Genomic DNA, 14982 nt, shown 5'->3' with positions numbered 1-14982 from the left:
GGTCTCATGGAGAATAAAAGATTAAGTCCCTTTCTAGCAGAGAAAGGCTTATGGAGAAGAAACCTCACCATTTGACTTTCCCAAAGTGGAATAGACTACCATGGAAAGTAATAGATTCTCTCTTGGGTCTCCAAACAAAAGTTGGATGACCACTTTAAGGTTATGATGTATTAGGGATTCTTGTTCAAGTATAGGGTGTCACACAAGATGGTTGCCAATATCCCTTCCAGCTCTCAGATGTTGTGATTCTGTGGTTGTCCAAAACAAAGACAAGTGCTTATGACAGTTGGAATTAGATGTATACAGCTGAGTAAGAAGCTAAAATTTTGAAAGGGTCCTAATACAATGTTCTTTATGTTATGTTTTGTTTCCATGCTCATGGAAGGACTATTGTATTTGAAGCCAGGAGATAGGGATCAAATCCAGCCTCTGATACTTACCTAAATGACCCTGGGAGAGTCATTCACTTCTCTCAAACTCAGTTTCCTCACCTGTCAAATGGTGATAATAAGACCTGAAGCACTATCTCACAGGGTTGTAATGAAAATCAAATGAGAAAGAATTAAGTATTTACTAATCCTTAAAGGCATCTAGGTGGCATAATGGATAGACAGAATTTCAGGTCTGGAGTAAGGAAGACTCTTCTTTCTCAGTTCATATCTGGCCTCAGATACTTACTAGCTATGTAACCTGGGCAAGTCGTTTAATCTTTTTGGTTTCTTCATCTGTAAAAATGAGCTGGAGAATAAAATGACGATCCACTCCAGAATCTTTGCCAGGAAAACCCCAAATGGGGTTAAGAGTCAGATGCTATTCAACAACAATCTTAAAAATGTTGGTAGCAGAATTCCTGGTTGTGATGCTTTGTTAGCAGGCTATGAATTTAAAATACTAGATTTAAGTACTTAGGATTCATGCCTATTCCTTATGAAGGTTAAGCATGATAAAAGCAATGAAAAAATATGCAGCACTTTAAGGTTTACAAAGCACATTTTATATATATATGTATATATATAATTATGTATATATCATATACATAATTTGACCCTCACAACAATCCTATGAGATAGATGTTGTTGTTATCCAAATTTTACAGATGAGGAAACTGAGGCTGCGAGTGGTGAGGCAGCTTGCCCAGGGTCACTCAGCTAGGAAGTATCTAAGATAGGAGCTACATTCAGGTCATCTGATTCCAAGTTCAGAGTTGTTGTAGGTCATAGGTTAGGTGTTACAGGTCTAGAACTGGGAGGAACCTTAGAGATACTCTGTTTACAGCTTCCTAATTTTCCTGATGAGAAAACTGAAATCCAGAGAAGTTGCCCAAGGTCACACTGCAAGTAAATACCAGTGTCAGAATTTGAACTCAGAGCTTATGACTTCAAGTCAAATGATTTCTGAAAATAATGCTATGTGATCACGTAAGACACGTTCAATGTTTCTTTGAGGATTTTTGCCAGTCTCTGGAGTCATACATCATCCATATTTGGTAGGAGAAACTATTCTTTTATCTGTTCAAACAGATCCTGGAATATTGTGAAGGATGCTCAGGTATGAATTGAGAGACTGGGTACACAATAAATTTCCTTCCACCTCTAAGTTTCTAATTTTAAAAAGATGGAGACAGACAGATAGAGACAAAAACGGAGAGAGTTACAGAGACAGACAGACACAGAGACGGAAAGAGACAGAGACAAAGAAAGGAAGAGAGAGAGGTAGACAGAAAAAGATTTACTTTGTATAATTTTATATTTGCTTGTCTTTATACAGCTGAACATTCACACTTACCCAGCTAGGTGGTCCAGTGTCTAGGGTGCTAGGTTTAGAGTCAGGAAGACCTGAATTCGAATCCTGCTTCAAACGCTGGTGAGCTTTGTGATGCTGGGCAAGGCACTTAACCTCTCTCAGTTTCAGTTTCCTCTGTTATAAAATGGGAATCATAATAGCACCTACCACACAGGATTGTTGTGAGGATCGAATGAAATAATATTTGTCCAGCATTTAGCACAATACCTAGAATACAGTGGTGCTTCATAAATGTTTGTTTCCTGCCTGTCCCCCCCCTGCACCCAAGAAAAACATAAACTCCTTGAAGGCAGGGACTGGTTTTTGTGTGTCTTTCTTTGTATGTTCAGTACCTGGCACACAGTAGAAGCTTTTTGAAGACTTCTTGAATGAATGAATGATTGATTGAATGAATGAACGAATGAGTGAGTGAATGACTCTAAGAGGATGCTAAGTAGCAAATAAAATACTGAGAAACACCTGAGGAATAGTTTTCACTTTTTTCCAGTCACCCGGACACTGGAAAAGTTGGCCTTCTTTCCTTCTGTCCTTCCTTTATTTTTTTCCTTTCCATCTTTCTCTCCCTTTCCCTTTCTCTCTCTGCCTCCTCCCTCCATTTTTTCCTTTCTTCCTTTCTCCCTCCCTACTTCTCTCCTCTCCTTCCTTTTTTCTATCTCTTTTTTCTTTCTCCCTCCCTCTTCCTCCATCTCTTCCTCCCTCCCTCCCTCTCCCTTCCTTCCTTCTTTTCTCTCTCTTTTTGTCCTTCTTTCTTTCTTTCTTTCTTACTCACTCTCCCTTCCCCCCACCAACTTGGAAAAGCCCAGAAACCTATGTACTGGCCTCATAGGGAGTGACAGATTAAAGCTCCCTGCAGCAACTACCTGGGAGGGCAAGCCCACATACAAGCAGCCACTCTTAGAAAGCTCCAAATGAACAGAACTTAGAGCCAAAAGGGAAGCAGCACTAGTTAGCACACCACTGCTAAGTCCAATTTTTTTCAGTATTTCTCTCAGATCTTTCTTTGTCCTCTTGTTTCCCAATTACACTGACAGATAGCGGGGAGCATGGCTTCCAGCCAACTGGACCTCAAATTCATGGAACTAAAATGCAGAGGAGACCTGTGCGCAGCAGCCCTTCCATTCTCAGTCCTAATTAGTGGCCCTGGCAGATAATTGAACTCATTGTGGTTTTAGGCTAAACTAATGGCTGAGTTTGGGTAAGTGACACGCACACCAGTTGGTAAACTTGGCTCAAGAGGGAAGGTATTGTGGGCTCACTAAAATCTGACAGGCCTTCCAGGAATGTGGCTCATTAAACAAGAGCTTTTAGAGCTTAAGTCCTAGGCTGATACTTGGCTTCACACCTTGCACTGTGCAAATCAGGCTATAGGGGGAAACTCGAAGGAGGGGGAGTCTATTTTTCTCTCTGCCTCCTCCCTCATGATAATTATAACTGCTAATGAATGATGCTGTTTGGCTTTTCACCAGATACAGGCATTATCTTCTCACCGCTTCCCAGTTCTGCCCTTTGCTATCCTAGCAGTGATAATGCTTTGAAATGATGCCTTGGGTTGATAATGGGAACTCTCCAAAAGAAGCCCAGAATTCCAGAATCTCAGAGCTGGAAGAAACCTCAGTGACTGGCTGGTTCAACCCATGGTTTAATGAGAATTCCTTCTATGTTAGTACCGACAAGTGATCATCCGGTCTTTACTTAAAGACAACCAGGGAGAAGGAATCCACAACTCCCAAAGTAGCCCATCTTTCCTTTGAATGGCTAGCATGGTGATGCAAGCTTAGATTTGTTTCCTTCCAAATTCTTCCCATGGCTCCCACTTTTGTCCTCTGGGCCAAGAAGAAACAAAATCTAACTAGCCTTCAAAAAAGGAATGGCCAAATACTTGAAGACAAATTATCATGTCTCTCATCAGATTTCTCAAGGTTAAATATTTCCAATTCCTTCAATGGGTCCTTATGAAATAAACAGACCCTTCACTATCCACTTTGCCTTCCTCTGGCATCACTCCTGTTTGTGGCAGACAATACTCCAGATGGCATCAAACAGAGACCATCTACCTTGTTCTGAATGCTAGACCTCTCTTTTTTGCATTAATTTATTTATTTGTTTTTAGCTTTCTATAATCACTTCCATATATCTTAGATTTTTTCCCCTCCCTCCTCTTCCTTCCTCCTCCCTCCCCACTTCCTCCCCGAGACAGCATGCAATCTTACTCTTCTATGCAACATGACTAAGGTGAAAACGTGTTTCATAAGAATGTATGTGTAGACCTCTCTTAATAAAACTAGAGATCAAACAAGATTTTCTTCAGCTGAATCCAATCAATCAATCATTCAACTAGCATTTTAAGTGCCTACTATGTGCCAGGCAGGCACTCTGCTAGGAAATGGGGATACAAATATCAAAATGAAAGCTTTCCTACTCTTTAAGAGCTTACATTTGATAGGGGAAGATAACCCTTTATGTAGACATATGCAAAACAAATTCAAGTCACTAGAGTCCAGAGGAAGGGGAGACAGGATGATGAAAGGTATTTTGATCACTCTATATAAAAATCAGATAAAGGAACTGGAAAAGAGAAGTGGGGGGTGGAAATAGAGCGGGATGTGCTATGACATGATGGCTATCTTCAAGTATCAGAAGAGCGGGAAGAATTCTACTTGTTGTCTTTTGACCTTCTGGGTAATTTGCAGTGGGTCAAAGTTGCAGAAAGCAGATTTAGGCTAGATTTCAGAAAGAATTTCCCAACAATTAGAGTGGCCCAATTGTGGAGTGGACCGCCTCAGGAAGCTGTGAGCTCCCCCTCACTGAGGCTCTTGAGAAAAGATTGCATGACCACCGGCCAGGTGTGGCCTACAATCTGTTTTATTAGATTGGGAGCTTCTTTGGGGCAGGGATTGTCCCTAGTCTTTCTTTATATCTCATGGCTTAGCACATTGCTTGGCACATCACAGGTGCTTAAAAATTGTTTAATAATTGTAGAAAAGATCCTTGTTCAAAAATAGGGTTTAGACAAGATAGATGGCCTCTGGACATCTCTGCCAACCCTGAGATTCTCTGCAATTCTGTGAGCCTACATGGAGAGAGCAGATGTAGCACAGACCTGGGTGGGAATGTTTTCTGAGCCCAGTAACTATAGAAACTATTTTCACACTTGGTCTGAGTAATAGATGAGATGGAAATTAAATGCTGCTGTGGAGCCAGGCCCCAGAGGCCTGTTAGGAGAACAGTTTCTGTGAGCTTCTTGTCCGTCCTCCTTCTGTCTAATTCTCTAGGCTCAGGCAGGACTTCGCCAGTCAATCGTTAAGCCTGATCTGTGAAGAACACTGAGACAATATGAATCTGCCTGGGGTGGCAACTTTCTCAGGCTCCCACCAGGAAAGTTCAACAAGAATTATTTGTTTATTTTTGAGAGAAAAACGATTGGGTATAAAGAGTGTCAGGGGGATAGAGAGTAGTAGGCTATTCTGTGACCTGCCAAAGGAGTAAAATCTTCATGTATTCAGGGTGTAACAGAAAGAACTAACTAATGATTCATAGGATCATAGATTTCAACCCGGAAGACATCTTGGATTGATTGATTAATGTTAATATTAATAATTGATTCATCAATAAACATTTATTAAGCACCTATGTGCTAGGCACTGTGCTAAGCTCAAAGCACCTTAGAGATCTAAGACCCTCATTTTAAACTCAGAAAGGTGAGTTTACTGGTCCAAAGTCTCACATCTTTTTTAATAGTATTTTATTTTCTCCAATTACATGTAAAATAATTTTTAACATTCTCTTTTTAAAAATTTTTGTGTTCCAAACACTCTCTCTTCCCCCTCCCTAAGATAGTAATCAATTTGACATGTTATATATGTTTCACATCTTCTAAACAACTGATCTGGGATTACTTTTGTCTTTTCAGTAACGTACTCAAATGTAGAGAGAAAGGCATCCTCTAAAGAAGACCTGGGATGTCTTCTTCCTCTGAAAGGCAATGAAACTAATTTATCCACCTCTATACTTCCCCTTCCCCAGTCTAATACACTGCTGGGCCCCTAAGAAAAAAATGAACGTTCCTCCTTTTCAGAAAAAGTCCATGCTTACTTGGAAATTAAATGGTTCAGTGGATACAGCACTAGACCTGGAGTCAGTAAGACCTGAGTTTAAATATGTCTTCAGACACTTATTAGATGTATGACCCTGGGAAAGTCACTTAACCTCTGTCTACTTCATTTTCCTCAACTATAAAAGGGAGAAAACAAATAGCACCGACTTCCCAGGGTTATTGTGAGGATCAAATTGTAAAATGCTTATCATAGTGCTATATAAATGTCTGCTATTGTTATCATTACTGTTGAGTATAGTAGGTCCTGGATTCAAGAAAGAGCTGAGTTAGAATCCTACTTCAGACTCTTAATAGCTATGTGAACAGGTTCTCTCATCTGTAAAATGGGGATAATAAGAACACCTACCTCCCAGGGTTGTCATGAGGCTCAAAGGAGATGGAATTTGTAAAGTGCTTTGCAAACCTTAAAATGCTAGTGAAGTACTAACTATTAGTATTATTCTTACTGTACCACTACAGTGATTTTTCCCTTAGAATCTTGCCAGGATTTAATATATAGGATCTATTCAGTTGTTTTTCAGTCATGTCCAACTCTTTGTCAGCCCATTTGAAGTTTTCTTGGCAAAGATACTGCAGTGGTTTTCCATTTCCTTCTTCAGCTCATTTTTACAGATGAGGAAACTGAGACAAATAGGGTTAGGTGATTTGCCCAAGATCACACAGCTAGTAAGTGTCTGAAGTCAAATTTCAACTCATGAAGATGAGTCTTACTGACTCCAGGCCCACGCTTTGTCCACTTCACTACACAAGTGCCCCTATAGGACTTATACCTCCCTGCTTATATTTTGTCTCTAAATCAATTGCTGTTTTCATTCATGTATGTCTTATCTTCCCTATCCCAGGCAAGTTCTTGCCTTCTAATTTTTTTGTAAGCACTGGGTCAATCACACAGAATCACACGAACACAAGATCTGACTTGGGAGGGGCCTTGGGGCCATCCACTCCAACCATTACGATACTGAAGAAGGATCTCCGTACAACATATCTGATATCCATCCAGCCTTAGTGGAGTGAGGAGGACCCCATCCCTCCCAACTCTGCCACTGGGACAGACCATTCCATTTTTATGTACCTCTAATATTTAGAAAGTGGATTTTTTTCCCTTCATATCCATCCATCAATCAGTTAATCAACAAGCACTTATTAAGTGCCTACTAGGTGCCATTAGATTGTGATCTCCTTGAGGGCAGAGACTGTTTTTTGCCTCTTTTTGTTTCTTCACTTAGCACAATGCCTGATGTTTAATAAATGCATATTTATTAAGACTGCCTGACTGACTATGCTGCATATTAGGAACACAAAACCAAAATGAAATCCATCTGAATTTTTCCTCTTTTAACTTCCATCCATTCCTCCTACTTTTTTCCTATAGGATGGAGCAGAATGAATCTAGTAGCTCTTCCACATGACAGTCCTTTACTTGAAGACATCTAAGATATTCCCAAGTCTTTTGCAGTCTAAATATCCCCAGTTCCTTCCATTTAAGTAGCAAGAACCTTAGGCCTCTTTTCATACTGGACACTTTTCAATTTATTGAAGTATTTCCCAAAATGTGATTCCTAAACAGCTAGGTAGTGCAGTGAATAGAGGGCCAGCTCCAGGGTCAGGAAGACCTGAGTTCAAATCCTGCTTCAGACATTAGCTGTGTGACCCTGGGCAAGTCACTTAACTGTGTTTGCCTCATTTTCCTCATCTGTAAAATGAACTGGAGAAGGAAATAGCAAACCACTACAATATCTCAGACAAGACAACCCCAAATGGAGTCACGAAGAGTTGGGCACAACTGAAAAACACCTGAACAACAACTGATGCCTTGAATTGAACTCAGCACTGACATGAAAAGACTACATGAGCACTATCACCTCCCTAGTCCTGGACCAACATGTCTCAATGCAACCCAAAGCTGCCCTAGCTCTCCTGCCTGCCATATCACACAATGAGCACATAGAGGGTTTCAGTCTACTAAGACTCCTAAATCTTTTTGGGGAGAATTCTTTCAGCAGGTGATCAGTTAATACATCATTACATTGCAGTTTTCTTAATTAAAAAAAAAAACGGTTGGGGAGAAAAGGGTTAGGAGGTTCATTATCTAAGCAATGAAAACCAACTCTTCTAGGATCTGCAGGGGTAACTATTCCTGGCCAAGGGAGCCAGGACAGATTTGACACAGAGAGGGGGTAGCTGATAAATCCTAATCCTGTCTCCCATGGAAAGTTTAGGGACATGTGCCCCTCCCATTGAGTTAGTGACTGGGGGAAAATACTCTGTTTTGACTTAATGATTAATTAATTAGTCAGCATTGCTAATCGAGGCTCCTCTGTAGTTTGCAGCAACAGTTGGAGCCAAGAGTTTGATTTTTCCCATGTGCTCTGCTGATGGCCTTGTTCTTTTTCTGGCTTAGTACATGACCCCAAATAGCCCTAAATTGTCGCAGCAGCAGCAGCAGCAGCGTTTTATATGGCATCATAAGCTTTGCAAAGCAATTTACGTATGTCATCTCATTTTGTCTCTTCTGCAAAGTAAGTGCTATTGTTATCCCTGCTTTATAGATGAGGAAACTGAGGCCCTGAGAGTTTTAGTGACTTACCCAGTGTCACACAGCTACAGTGTCTTAGGTAAGATTCAAAAACAAATCTTCAGAATTCGAAGACTAGCATCCTATGCACTGGGCTCTATGGGAGACAAAGTCTCACTTTATTTGACTAGCCAAGGCTGATGTCCTCCTCTACCATGCCCCAAAAAACATAGACTTCAGAATCCAAGAACCCACAGGACTAGAATCATAGTTATCATTGGAACATACCTTAGACATGATTTTATCTGACCTCATTTTCCAAATGAGGAATCTGAGACCCAGAGAAAGTCAGATTCTATCACCTGAGGTCACATTAAGTAAGTGGGATTTTTAGTCTAAAGCCTCTGATGCAAAACCCAGTGTGCTAGAAGGATCTTTAGGGGTTACCTACTCATAATTTTATAATTTTTTTAATAAATTTATTATATATATATATAAATTATTTTATAAATTAAAAATAAGAACACCTGAAAGTAGGAGACTTCTTCAGGATCACTTACATTGTCAGTAGCCGAATTAAGACTAGAACTCATGGTTCCCTAACACTCCAACCCAGAACTGCTCCCATACTCTCTGACTCTGCTATTTATTTTTTCTGTGACTTGGGAAAGTTACTTCTCCATTCTGGGCCTCTTTGTCCTCATATCTATTTAGTTATTCATTTATCTATCAATCTATCTATCTCTCTGTCTGTCTGTCTGTCTCTCTAACTATCGATCTATATCTTTTCCACTATTTTAAAATAGGTTTATTGATACTTTTGGTTTTTCATGCCTAAATTTTCTTGTCCTCATATTTATAAAATAAAACCACTGGTCTAAATGATCTCTCCCTAGGTCCCTTCCAGCTATAAGCCTATGATTCTATCTATGTTTCCTCTTGGGGAACAATGACTCTAAGTTTCTTTCCATACCTTGGACCCTGAGTTCCTCAAGAGAGTGGCTTTCTGCATCCCCATCCCTACTGTCTTTCTGTTTTCAATAGGCTTTGAAGATGCCTCTGTCCGTGGTGACAAGCATGTAAAGGTTTGATTGAAGGTAGTAGGGTGCTGGGACATCCTTCTTGGGAGTTCCACCTTCACAGATCTTTGTCTCTGCAAAGATAACCACCTTCCTAAGAAATCTACTTTCTGTTGCTTCTAAGAGCCCACAGCCTAGGGCTTGCACATACTTAAGGATGGATTTGGGGATTGGCACACCATCATGTCATCTCTTTAAGAGACCTTCCTTTGGCAGTCTTTCAAAGTTGACCAAGTACCTGCAGGTCCTTTCAGAAGAAGGAAAAGTCTTTCAAGAAGAGACAAATCTGCTCGGTTTAGAGGAGATGAATAGCCTTCTGGTCCAGGCTAAACCTAATCATCAAAGCTCATTTGGGAAGCACAAGATTCCATATCCAAGGCAGAATTTGAACCTAGTATCTCCTGACTCAGGGTTCAGTTCCTTCCCCACTATTTCACACAGTAGAACACAAGCCCCTCAAAGACAGAAAATCTTTAAATTTTGCCTTGATGCACCTAACATAGTTCTTTGTGCAAAGTAGGCTCTTAACAAATTTCTGTTGAACTGAACTCTTTTAAACATCCTGTTCCCTCTTTAATTAATTAACATTAGTAAACACCTAATATGTGTCAGGTACTATGCCAAGCACTGGGAGTACAAACAAAATATAGAATAAAATTGTCCCTGACCTCAGACAGCTTATATTCTATTAGGCGGAGACTATGTACATTAATTAACACAAAATAAGTAAGCCCATAAGCATTGACTAGGTACCTACTATACAACATAGGATACAATGCAATAAGGATACAAAGACTGCTGTGGTCCATATTCTAACATGGAAGACATCAAGTATATGCATAATTATATAGAAAATAAATGTAGTTAGGTTTGCAAAGTGCTTTACAAACATTGTTGCATTTGATCCTCACAAAAACTCTGGGAGTTAGGAGCTAATGTTATTCCTGTCTTATGTTTGAGGAAACAGAAGCAGACTTGCCCCGGGTCACACAGCTGTCTGTGTGTGTGAAGCTGGATTTGACCTCAGGTCTTTCTGACTCCAGGTGCAATACTCTATCTATATTATCTATGCCACTTTAAATAAGGAGTAGTTAAATATAAATGTAGCCCATACGATATTGGTCATCTGTATTTCAACTCTAATCCAGAACAAAAAGCTACATCTCCTGAGGATTTGAGAAGCACCCCTCAGGGGTTGGAGTAACCCTTCTCTAATGCTATCAGTTTCAGCCCCCATTCTAGTGTCTTGTTTCCAACACCAGCCATTGGTCATTGATGTTCTAGTTCCTTTTAGCCAATTAACATCAATCAGCTTCTACAAGGATAGCTAGGTGATAAAGTGGATAAAGCACTGGGTCTGGAGTCAGGAAGACCTGAGTTCATATGACCTATTAACTGTGTCACCTTGGGTAAGTCTCTTAATCTTCTTTGCCTCAGTTTCCTCATCTGTAAAATGAGCTGGAGAAGGAAACGGCAAACTGCTCCAATATCTCTTCCAAGAAGGCCCTGAATGGGATCACGAAGAGTTGGACACAATTGAACAACAGCTTTTACAAAGGGATATTTATTGAGCAGATAAGATATTTCAACAAAACAAGTATAAACCTTTTCCCTCAACGCTCTTCGCTATATCATCTTAGTTTTTAGGAACAGGAGCAAGTTTTTTTAAAGTTGCTGCAAAGTATATGTCTCACCAAGTTCACTGCAGAATACAACATAGTGGATGGATGAGTCCCTCCCTCTTAAAGTACTGGGTATTTTGTCTGTAGCCATCACTCCATTACTGGGACTTCCTGGTTGCCCTGGTAGACCAGGTTCAGATGGCTGAAAACTCTGGCTGGGACTCTTGCTCCCAGAGCTCTGGTGGCCTTTAGAAGCTCGCAAGATCATAGCCTAATTGTAGCCATCTCTAGTATTCCTTCACCTAAGGCAGGAATCAAAGAAACAAAAGCAGAGTTCTGTGCTCAAGAATTTAGGTCAGTGTGGGTAGGCAGAGTAGACTACCCAGTGCTGGCTCAGTCCCAGCAGAATCACAAACGTATAACTTCTCTGAGAAATGATCCAAGGTCCTGCCTCCACATGGATGTCCACAGCAGTCCATTCTCCTCACTGGTACCAGAGGAGGAAAAAAGGGCCATTTGCCCCTGACAGAGACAGTTCTAGCTCAGCTACCAACAAAATTTCTTTTGTTTGCTATGTACTTAGCAGACAGGAAAATTGAGTGCATCTCCTGAAGTGCAGAATTGAGCTTTTCATTATGTGTCATCAGGCAATGCCAGAAGTCACCTCACAAAGCCTCTCCATGGAATTTGGCAGCAAAATATACTGTGTTTGTTCTGAGGGAGAGCCTTATTCTCTTCATGCACAAGATAGTTTGGAGAGAACAGGAAGGATGTCATATATAAGGTGGGAGTTGGCCTGGTACTAGAAGAAAGAGGGTGATTCAATGAGGAGGCAGAGCATTCCAGGCCTGGGGTCCTCCAGTGCAAAGGAATGAGAATGAGAGACAGAAGGTCGTGTGAAGGATGCTACTGCATGGGAAGAAGTCATTTTCAGATAGTTGATCTGAGAAAATGTAATGTTAATCAGAGAGTTAAAAATCTTCCCCACCCTTTGGTGGCAAGCCTATTAAGGGAAGCTTGATTAGGGGAGACTCACACCTTTTGCTAATTTCTAATGCACTGGTTCTCAAGGCTTATGATGCCCTCTGGTACATATATATATATATATATATATATATATATATATATATATTCTGAGGTGAAGTTTTATTTTGGGCCTTACTCATTGGAAGTGTTTGTTTGCCCAGATAAATACTCTGGGTAGCCTCTAAGGAGTTTCCTGGCTTTGAAAACCCCCATGTTGCTTCTCTCTCTAGTAACTGTCTATGTATGGTCAGACAGTTGCATCTGTCTGTTGAACTGTGATGTATGTATTACTTACTGTCAGGCAATTGGAAGCCCTATATGTTGACTATTATTTCTTTGTATTTTCTCTGAAGTTCAGGGGACTGGCGTTTTCCCCTGAACTAGGTGAATGATACACGTGCTTGATTAAAGTGATTGTTGACCTCCCCAAAAAGCTGCCTTTTCTTTTAGAAAAGCATATCTAATAACCTGTGATATCAGATTTTCTTGGATGTGCCAGGGTGCTTGCTTTTACAGGAAGCTAGACAACATCTCAGATTTGTTTCTAATTGATCCATTGAGTTTTCCTGAAATTGAAACAGTATCTTTCTAGCTGAGACAAAACATCTGGAGGTGGGGGAGGGGAGAGATTCAGGGGGGAAGGAGGAAAGAGAAGCATCTGACATGGCTAACTTGGCTGGACTGGAGGGTGTGTACATCAGAGTATTGTATGAGGAGGCTGCTTCAGCTACCACCTAAACCAGTAAGATGAGCTTTCCTTATGTTTATCCTGTGCTGACACTTGCCCCACTACAAGTGCCCTGGCCATGTGGTCTTGATTTCTTCTTCTACTGTAGATTCTCTATGCCCAGGAGAGGTTACGGACACAAGAGAAAGCAGAACCACCTGCTTCCAGGCTCCTCATTACCCTGAGGATTCTCTAACAGGGACAGTGAAAAGAGAACAGCAAACCTAATCAGTAAAACATCAGCCCGCATACCCCTACACTGGTAGACATGGAATCTGTGTGTGGTCAGTGATGAATTGACCTGTGCCAGCCTTCAGTCCATCTTCTCTGGGTTAATGGTTGCATCAGTGATGTTAAAATATTCAGCATAGGTTGAAATGTTTCCCTCAACCTGACAGAGTCAGATAATGAGACCCATATCACTGTCTCTATTGCCTCATTCCAGAGAACTCTGTTCAGTTCCAATTCCAAATAACTTTTTGGATGTTTAGATATATGGAGTGTAATGAGAAATAAGACCAAGGACACCTTTCCTGACTTTCACTAATTAAGCATCAATCAAGAGGTCCACTGAGAATCTTCTACTTTCTTTAATTAAGTGTTGGTTTCCAAAGACAGCAATAATAAAAGGGGGAAAGAGAAAGGGAATATGCGTTTATTAAGCACCTACTGCATGCCAGGCAATGTGCTAAGTGCTTTGCAAATATTTCATAATATAAATATAATCTCATAATAATGAGTAATAATATATAAATAAGCAAATAATTTTAAAATAAATAAATAATGATATATAATAATAAGTTAAACAATAAATAAGATAATATGTGAATCCTAGAGGGATTCTGAGTTATTTGTATTCATGATTATTCACCTGCTCAAATGAATCTGTTTATCTTCTCGGTTGGGGTGGAAAGGGGACAGGAGAAGAGCTGAGGAGACATAAATCAGCATTGACATACAACTGTAGCATATGTAGATCTAGAGTTGGAAGAACTTTATTGGCCACCTGGATCAACTCCCTCATTTTACAAGGAGGAAGAAGAACCATTTTGTTGCTAGTGCTGACATATTTATAGAACAGAAAAACAAAGACAGAGGTTGCCCACCTCCCTTTGCTCTACTTGGACCTGTTCATCTTCCCTCAACATGACCAGACATTAAAAGGGTGAACACACTTGGAAAGCCATGTTTGAAGCAGTACACATGTAGGAAATGAGTGTGATTTGGGCATACATGTCAAAGGCAGCCTCTGAAACTGATGATGTCAATGGGCTACTTGCTTTTTCTGATAACCTGATGAACATGTCCTTAGCTCCTTGGATCCACATACCTACCTCTGAATTTAGCTGTGTGACCTTGGACAGATTCCTTAACTCCCCAGAGGCTCAGATTCTCCTCGTTGTTTAATGGGTTATTTAATCGTTTTTGTTTAATCATTTTAATTTGCCAATTCTGTCTGACTCTTCATGAATCATTTTGGGTTTTTCTTGGTAAAGATACTGGAGCAATTTGCCATTTCCTTTTTCAACTTATTTTACAGATGAGGAAACTGGGACAAGCATGGTTAAGTGACTTGCCTAGGGTCACACAGCTAGTAAGTGTCTGAGGCTAAATTTCAGCTCAGGTCTTCCTGACTCCAGGCCTGGCGCTCTATGTATTGCACCATCTAGCTCACCAAATGAGAGGAGATGACCTAGATGGCCTTTAAGGTTCCTTCCAGCTCCTATTTTCAGCTCCTATTTTCAGCTCCTGATCCTTCCTTATTAGCTTTTCCTAGCAACAAAATCACTTGTCTTCCTAGCATACTAATGCAGAAACCAAAGTCAAGAGAAGTGACTTACCCAAGGTCACAGAAAAATGGCATGTCTTGATCTTGCAGTGTAGTGTCCAGAGAATTAGTAATCAGGGCTATCTGAAGTGGATGCTAAGTACCTTGGTTTGAATTGGGTTGAAAAGAATCTAGAGAAAACTGGGCCTGAATTTGAATCTTCCCTTCCTCCTCTAACTCTTACTAGCTGTGAAATCATGGGCAAGTCACTTTACTGTTGTAAGCCTTAGTGCACTCATCTGAAAAATGGATATGTAAAATATGCTTC

This window comes from Notamacropus eugenii, chromosome 4, assembly GCF_028372415.1.
Source record: "Notamacropus eugenii isolate mMacEug1 chromosome 4, mMacEug1.pri_v2, whole genome shotgun sequence".
Classification (NCBI taxonomy): Eukaryota; Metazoa; Chordata; class Mammalia; order Diprotodontia; family Macropodidae; genus Notamacropus; species Notamacropus eugenii.
This window is presented reverse-complemented; position numbering follows the sequence as displayed.